The sequence below is a fragment of the Marmota monax genome, unplaced genomic scaffold (genome assembly GCF_021218885.2).
Source record: "Marmota monax isolate L192 unplaced genomic scaffold, Marmota_monax_Labrador192_F-V1.1 WCK01_AAM20220418_F8-fsc00066, whole genome shotgun sequence".
NCBI classification, from domain to species: Eukaryota; Metazoa; Chordata; class Mammalia; order Rodentia; family Sciuridae; genus Marmota; species Marmota monax.
Window position 1 is genome coordinate 5,432,120 of NW_026692805.1, and position 8,614 is coordinate 5,440,733.

An 8,614-nucleotide genomic window follows, 5' to 3' on the forward strand; every position below is an offset into this window, starting at 1 on the left:
CTGGTTCTGGTGTCAGAGTTATATTAGCCTCATAAAATAAGTTTGGAAGTATTTTCTCATATTTTTTGGAAAAGCTTAAGAAGGCTTGGTATTAAATTTTCGTTGAATGTTTGGTGACATTCATCCATGAAGCCATCTGGTCCTCAGATTTTCTTTATTGGGAGGTTTTGCTTTTGTTTTTGTTCTTAAATGATGGTTCACTCTTCTAGCTGGGTGTGATGGAACATGCCAGCAATCTCAGCTACTCAGGAGGTTGAGGCAGTAGAATCACAAATTTGAGGTCAGTCTGGACAACTCTGTGAGACCCTGACTCAAAATAAAAAATAAAAAGGGTTGGAGATATGACTTGATGGTAGAGGTCTTGCCTGGCATGTGTGAGGACCTGTGTTCCATCCCTGGTACAAACTATTAAACTAACAACAAATAAATAAATAATAAATAAATAACTCAGTCTCCTTATTAGTTATTGATCTGTTTAAGCTTTCTATTTCTTCTTGATTCACTTTTGGGAGGTTGTTTCTCAGAATCAATCCATTTCATCTAGGTTACCCAGTTCGTTGTCATATAATTCTCAAGTTAGTCTTTTTTTTTTTTCCAGTCAAACTTTATTCCATAATGAGCAGTAAGTTCTTGTCTATGCTGACTACAGCTTTCTGAATGTAGTAACAGGGACATTGGCTACGAAAGTATAGAACTCGTTTGGTGAATATTCAGCCTCATTATGTTTTCTGAACGATCATACATGGAAAAAAATTCTTATTCCTTTGGCCCAGAAAGCTTTGTTAAGCCTAGTATCAATGCATATATCTGGGTCCCCATCTCTTTCGTGGCAAATTTCTGGATCTCCTTGAGTGACTAGGGACCCATCTTTTGAAGCCCATTTCATGGCTGTGCTTGCTAATGTTGATGGTGCATTCTCAGGTCACCCTTGCTGTTGACAGAATGGCCCTTCTTACCACCCATCTTTGTGGGGGCCATTCTGCCTGACCCAACTTGGAAAAAAAAATTAAATTTCTGTTTCTTTTTATTTCTGAGGATCTGTTGTAATGTCTTCCCTTTTATTTCTGATTTTTAAAAATTTGAGGTTTGTCTGGTTTATTTTTTCAAAACCCCAACTCTTTGTTAATTTTTTTTTTCTTTTCATTCTCTACTTGATTTATTTCTGCTCTCTAATCACTATTCTTTTCTCTAATTCTGAAAACTCTGGTCTTAGTCAATTGTTCTCTTTCTAGTTTTTTGAAGTGTAAAGTTATGTTACTTGAGATCTTTCTTTTTTTAATATTTATTTTTTGGTTAGACACAATACCTTTTTTTTTTATTATTTTTTGTGGTGTTGAGGATCGAACCCAGGGCCTCACACATGCTAGGCGAGCGCTCTACGCTGAGCCACAGCCACCGCCCAAAGATCTTTCTTTTTGAATGTGTTTACTGCTGTCAACTTTTCTCTTAGTACTGCTTCTGCTGCATCCCACAGTTTTTGTTATGTTGTGTTTTCATCCTCATTTGTTTCAAAATACCCTTTAAGTTCTCCTTTCAGTTCCTCTATGACTCAATAGTTGTTCAAAATCGTTGTTTAGCAGAGTTAGATAAAAGTAAGAATTCCTAGTGTTCTATAGAACAGTGGGTTGACTATAGTTCACAATAACCTATTATGCATTTGATGAATAACTAGAAAGCTCCAAGGCTCCAAATGCAAAGTGGTGATGAGGGGATGGAAACACTGATGACCTTGATTTGATAGCTTTTGTTCTTGAGCTTAGATCACTGGGCTCTGAAGAAGATCTCTTGATTTTCAGTCCAGGTGGGTTCTTGGGAATCTTGATCTGGATATTCATTTCCTATCCTCATTTTAAGATGTTTTCTGTAATTGTTTCTTTAAATAAACTTTCTGTTTGTTTCTCTTTCTCGGATCATTCTGGGACTCTCATAAAGTATGTATTGTTCCATGTCTTACAAGTCATATAGGTTTACTTTACCCTTTTTCATTTTCTTTTTGCTTCTCTCATGGGATAATTTCAAATGATCTGTGTTTTTGTTGTTGTTGTTGTTGTTGTTGTGTGTGTGTGTGTGTGTGTTTGTTTGTTTGTTTTATACTGATTCTTTTCTTTTGCTTGGTCAGGTTTGTTGTTGAAGCTCTCATTGTATTTTTCAGCTCCAGAATTTTCATTTAGTCATTTATCTGTGGTCTCTTGTAGTTCACTGAGCTTCTATAAGATGAAAATTGTGAAACCTTGGCGATACCATGTTTTCTTGATTTTATTTCTAATAGCTTTGCATTAATGTCTGCATATTTGAGGGAACAGATGTCGTTTCCAGACTTTATAAACTGGTTTTGGTGAGAAAGGAACTTTACCTATGGGTGTGGGTAAGGGTACTGGCTGCATGGAGTGTACAATTCTGAAACCAGGTAGAGATCAGCAGCCTAGTGTCCATATAGCTGTGCCAGCTGAGGTCAGTGTTGGCCAAGATTGTGGGGTCAAGGCTGAGTGTGTCCAGGACAGTGGCAAGAGCTATTGACCTCCTCAGAGGCAACGTTTACCATGGTCTTCCTATTTTTTTTTCCAGTGGGGAGCAACTAAAGCTTTAGGATCCAGGAATAGGTTTAAACACTGCAGCAGTGACTCCAGTCTTTGAAGTACAGGTATGCCAACTGAGGCAGCAGAATCTGTTTCTGAGGCTTGGATGCTCATGAGTAGCAGTAGGCTGGGGTCTGGAGTAAAACTGTATGAGGAGCAGCTGTGGTTTCAAGGTCCAGGTATGCACATAGATGCAGGCAGGGTGTATGTGTGTATATGGGGGTGACAGTGCTAGCCCAGGGTAGCCCAACAGTGGCTTCTTCTCCAAAGAGGTAAGGGAGCCTGTCCTTGTAAAGTGGGGGTTTATGGCAGCTTACATGGCTGTTGAGGCCCTCGGTGCCAGAGGTTGCTGGGGTACCCTACAGAGCAGGCCACTGGGGACTGCAGCAGTACCTGCTGCACGGCTGATTTGTTAACTAACCTTCTTTCTTCCTAGCTGCCTCCAGATGTCTCAGCTAGCTGGGAGTGGTGGGGCACGCCTGTAATCCCAGTGGCTTGAGAGGCTGAGGCAGAAAGATTGCCAGTTCAAAACTAGCCTCAGCAAATTAGTGAGGTCCTAAGTAATAAGTGAGACTCTGTTTCAAAGTAAAAAATAAAAAGGGGCTGTGGATGTGGCTCAGGGGTTAAGTGCTCCTGAGTTCACTCCCTGGTACATACAGCTGATACATATATTGGCTATGTTGATCTTCCCAAAAAGAAGACCTGGGTGGCATGAAACTGAAGCAGGCCCTTCAGGCAGTGCCCCAAAAGTCTGAAGAAGCTGGTTATTCACTCTGCTCTCCTTTTCCTTCTGAGAGGAATACATGGACCAGGGGGTTCCCTCTTGGCCCTGAGTGGTAGTATCCTGCAGGACGGGATAATGCAAGCAAGCGCATGAAGCTGTTACCCTTTCTTTAGTTTTTCTCTTTTTTCTCCCACTATTGCTGCAACTTCTTATCTGGACTCCTGAACTCTCTTAGAGCTTCTTGTTGTTGTTGTTGTTCATTGATATCTGCCTGTTATTTTACATGGGAGGAATAAAGCTAGGATCTCCTACTCTGCTATCTTGCAGATGTCACTCAGATATTCCTGAGGTCTTAGCAAAAGGTAGCAAAGCCACATGTTTGATTTGATCATTACATTCAGGGCATTATTGCTCACTTGAAAATATTTTGCAAAATAGAGAGATATTTTTACTTTCCATCCCAGAAAGTCCTGGCTCCTCTATATTTCCTCTAGATTGTTTTTCCAAACTAAATTGTGTTTCTAAATTGTGTTTAGAAACACAATTTAGCTCATTTCACATTGTCTTTACCTTGTCATGCACGACTTGAAGATAACAGACACTTTGAACATTCTGCTTTCAAACCTCATTAATCATATCTGAAATTATGCTTGGTGTTTTTCTTATCTTTCAAGTCCATGCAGGAGATATTACTGCCAGTTGGTTAGCTGCTGAATCACATGGGTCATCATTTTTTCCTGCTGCTCTATAGCAATTTTCTCTTTGCTCCACTGTGTTCATTAACACTTAATTTGTCACTTTTTTGAGCTTCACTCGCAGATTCTTTACTACACTTTTCCACCTCTGTCTACTATCCAGATCTCAAAGCCAATGCCACTTATTTTGAATTTTTGTTGACATCGTAACATTTTTGATACCAACTTATATATCAACCATCCATTGCTGCATAACAAACATCCCCCAAATACAGTGACTTCCAACAACAACCATTTTAGTGAGCTCAAACTTCTGTACATCAGCAATTTTAGCTGCATGGTCTTGCTGGTTTGGGGAGGGCTCAGCTGTTCTCAGATGGGCTTATGCATCTCTTATAGTGCTTGGTTGACTTGTATATCTGGAGTATCTGGATCTTTTGTTCAGACAGTTTCTCGACTTCTAGTAGGCTAGCTTGAGCTTGCTGCTACAGTAATGGAAGCATTACCAACAACAAGAGAGAAATTCCCAATGTACCACCTTTTCTTGTCTCTGCTTCTATCAAGTATGTTATTGTCCCATTGGACACAGGAAGTCACAAGGCCACTGTCCCTTTGGACACAGGAAGTCACAAGGCCAAAGGAAGTGAATACAAGGGTGGAATCACAGTGGCTCTGTCTAAAAAAAATCTACCATAAAACAATGTTTATCTTTGATAATCTATAGGACAGTTTTTGAAATCAGGTGAATATCCTTTTTCTAAACTTCTTACCTGATTGTTACAGCATCCATCACTAATCTTTGGTTGTATTTATTACATTGGGAGTTCCAAAGTGGTGATTTTCTATGTTATCATTCCTTCTACATTTACTAGTTGGCATTCAGTAAAGAAAAAATTCTTCCTTTTCCTTTCTTTTCTCTATCTCTTCTTATGTTTATCATTACGTACTTATGAATTAACAAAATTCAATGGGTTATAATTCATAATTTTTCTTTCTTTTTTTCTATCTATTTATTTATTTTAGTGGTTCTTGTTCTATTGTTTCCCAAATGTCTCAAAATTAGCAGGTGGAATCTCCTTCAACCTGGCTTCTCTTTTCTTTGGACATGACCTCGTTAGCATTTGAGCTCTTCACTTTTTTAGAAACAAATTATTGATGTTTCATATTTACTGTGGACTTTCCTGCCTTGGGCTCTGAGATCAGCCACAGGATTTCTAATTTCTCCAAGGATCCACAATTTTTTTAATGAGCAATGGTATTTAGAAACCAAGAGTTGGGCATTAGATGCATTCAATATTCTGGAATATTGTTGTTTTTAGATCTTTTCTCTTTTTTTTGTTTTGTTATTTATTTATTTATTTAATTTTTTTATTGGTTGTTCAAAACATTACAAAGCTCTTCACATATCATATTTCATACATTTGATTCAAGTGGGTTATGAACTCCCATTTTTACCCTGTATACAGATTGCAGAATCACATTGGTTACACATCCACGTTTTTACATATTGCCATACTAGTGACTGTTGTATTCTGCTATCTTTCCTATCCTCTACTATCCCCCCTCCCCTCCCCTCCCATCTTCTCTCTCTACCCTATCTACTGTAATTCATTTCTCTCCCTTGTTTTTTTTCCCTTTCCCCTCACATCCTCTTATATGTAATTTTGTATAACAATGAGGGTCTCCTTCCATTTCCATGCAATTTCCCTTCTCTCTCCCTTTCCCTCCCACCTCTTGTCCCTGGTTAATATTAATCTTTTTCTCATGCTCTTCCTCCCTGCTCTGTTTTAAGTTGTTCTCCTTATATCAAAGAAGACATTTGGCATTTGTTTTTAGGGATTGGCTAGCTTCACTTAGCATAATCTGCTCTAATGCCATCCATTTCCCTGCAAATTCCATGATTTTGTCATTTTTTAGTGCTGAGTAATACTCCATTGTGTATAAATGCCACATTTTTTAATCCATTCATCTATTGAAGGGCATCTAAATTGGTTCCACAGTCTAACTATTGTGAATTGTGCTGCTATGATCATTGATGTAGCAGTATCCCTATAGTACGCTCTTTTAAGGTCTTCAGGGAATAGTCTGAGAAGTGCAATAGCTGGGTCAAATGGTGGTTCCATTCCCAGCTTTCCCAGGAATCTCCATACTGCTTTCCAAATTGGCCGCACCAATTTGCAGTCCCACCAGCAATGTACAAGTGTACCCTTTTCCCCACATCCTCACCAGCATTTGTTGTTGTTTGACTTCCTAATGGCTGCCAATCTTACTGGAGTGAGATGGTATCTTAGGGTGGTTTTGATTTGCATTTCTCTGACTGCTAGAGATGGTGAGCATTTTTTCATGTACTTGTTGATTGATTGTATGTCCTCCTCTGAGAAGTGTCTGTTCAGGTCCTTGGCCCATTTGTTGATTGGGTTATTTGTTTTCTTATTGTTTAATTTTTTGAGTTCTTTGTATACTCTGGATATTAGGGCTCTATCTGAAGTGTGAGGAGTATAGATTTGTTCCCAGGATGTAGGCTCCCTATTTACCTCTCTTATTGTTTCTCTTGCTGAGAAAAACTTTTTAGTTTGAGTAAGTCCCATTTGTTGATTCTTGTTATTAACTCTTGTGCTATGGGTGTCCTATTAAGGAATTTGGAGCCCAACCCCACAATATGTAGATCGGAGCCAACTTTTTCTTCTATCAGACGCAGAGTCTCTGATTTGATATCAAGCTCCTTGATCCATTTTGAGTTAACTTTTGTGCATGGTGAGAGAAAGGGATTCAGTTTCATTTTGTTGCATATGGATTTCCAGTTTTCCCAGCACCATTTGTTGAAGATGCTATCCATCCTCCATTGCATGCTTTTAGCCCCTTTATCGAATATAAGATAGTTGTAATTTTGTGGATTGGTTTCTGTGTCCTCTATTCTGTACCATTGGTCCACCTGCCTGTTTTGGTACCAGTACAATGCTGTTTTTGTTACTATTGCTCTGTAGTACAGTTTGAAATCTGGTGTCGCTATACCGCCTGATTCACACTTCCTGCTTAGAATTGCTTTTGCTATTCTGGGTCTTTTATTTTTCCATATGAATCTCATGATTGCTTTATCTATTTCTACAAGAAATGCCTTTGGGATTTTGATTGGCATTGCATTGAACCTATAGAGAACTTTTGGTAATATTGCCATTTTGATGATGTTAGTTCTGCCTATCCATGAACAGGGTATATTTTTCCGTCTTCTAAGATCTTCTTCTATTTCTCTCTTTAGGGTTCTGTAGTTTTCATTGTATAAATCTTTCACCTCTTTTGTTAGGTTGATTCCCAAGTATTTTATTTTTTTTGAGGATATTGTGAATGGGGTGGTTTTCCTCATTTCCATTTCAGAAGATTTGTCGCTGATATACAGGAATACCTTTGATTTATGCGTGTTGATTTTATATCCTGCCACTTTGCTGAATTCATTTATTAGCTCTAGTAGTTTCTTTGTAGACCCTTTTGTGTCTTCTAGGTATAGGATCATATCATCCGCAAATAGTGATAATTTAAGTTCTTCTTTTCCTATCTTAATGCCTTTAATTTCTTTTGTCTGTCTAATTGCTCTGGCCAGTATTTCGAGAACTATATTGAATAGAAGTGGTGAGAGAGGGCATCCCTGTCTTGTTCCAGATTTTAGAGGGAATGCCTTCAGTTTTTCTCCATTTAGAATGATGCTAGCCTGAGGCTTAGCATATATAGCTTTTACAATGTTGAGGTAAGTTCCTGTTATCCCTAGTTTTTCTAATGTTTTGAACATAAAGGGATGCTGTACTTTGTCGAATGCTTTTTCTGCGTCTATCGAGATGATCATATGGTTCTTATCTTTAAGTCTAATGATGTGGTGAATAACATTTATTGATTTCTGTATATTGAACCAGCCTTGCATCCCAGGGATGAATCCTACTTGATCATGGTGCACTATCTTTTTGATATGTTTTTGTATCCGATTCGCCAGAATTTTATTGAGGATTTTTGCATCTATGTTCATTAGGGATATTGGTCTGTAGTTTTCTTTCTTTGAGGTGTCTTTATCTGGTTTGGGAATCAAGGTGATATTGGCCTCATAGAATGAATTTGGAAGTTCTCCCTCTTTTTCTCTCTCTTGAAATAGATTGTAGAGTATTGGTATTAGTTCTTCTTTAAAGTTCTTGTAAAACTCTGCTGTATATCCATCCAGTCCTGGGCTTTTCTTGGTTGGTAGTCTTTTGATGGCTTCTTCTATTTCCTCACTTGATATTGGTCTGTTTAGGTTGTTTATATCCTCCTGACTCAATCTGGGTAGTTCATATGTCTTAAGGAATTTATCGATGCCTTCACTATCTTCTATTTTATTAGAGTATAGGGTTTCAAAATAATTTCTAATTATCTTCTGTATTTCTGAATTGTCTGTTGTGATGTTGCCTTTTTCATCCCGTAAGCTAGTAATTTGGGTTCTCTCTCTTCTTCTCTTTGTTAGCGTGGCTAGTGGTCTATCAATCTTATTTATTTTTTCAAAGAACCAACTTTTAGTTTTGTCAGTTTTTTCGATTGTTTCTTTTGTTTTGATTTCATTGATTTCAGCTCTAATTTTAATTATTTCTTGCCTTCTACTGTAT

The 8,614-nt window shown here is 38.0% G+C and overlaps 1 pseudogene; it reads right to left on the minus strand.

Annotated features, from left to right (window-relative positions):
- Positions 1-643: 643 nt before the first annotated feature.
- On the minus strand, positions 644-978 carry LOC124095184 (large ribosomal subunit protein eL31-like; annotated as a pseudogene).
- Between the last annotated feature and the right edge of the window lie 7,636 nt (positions 979-8,614).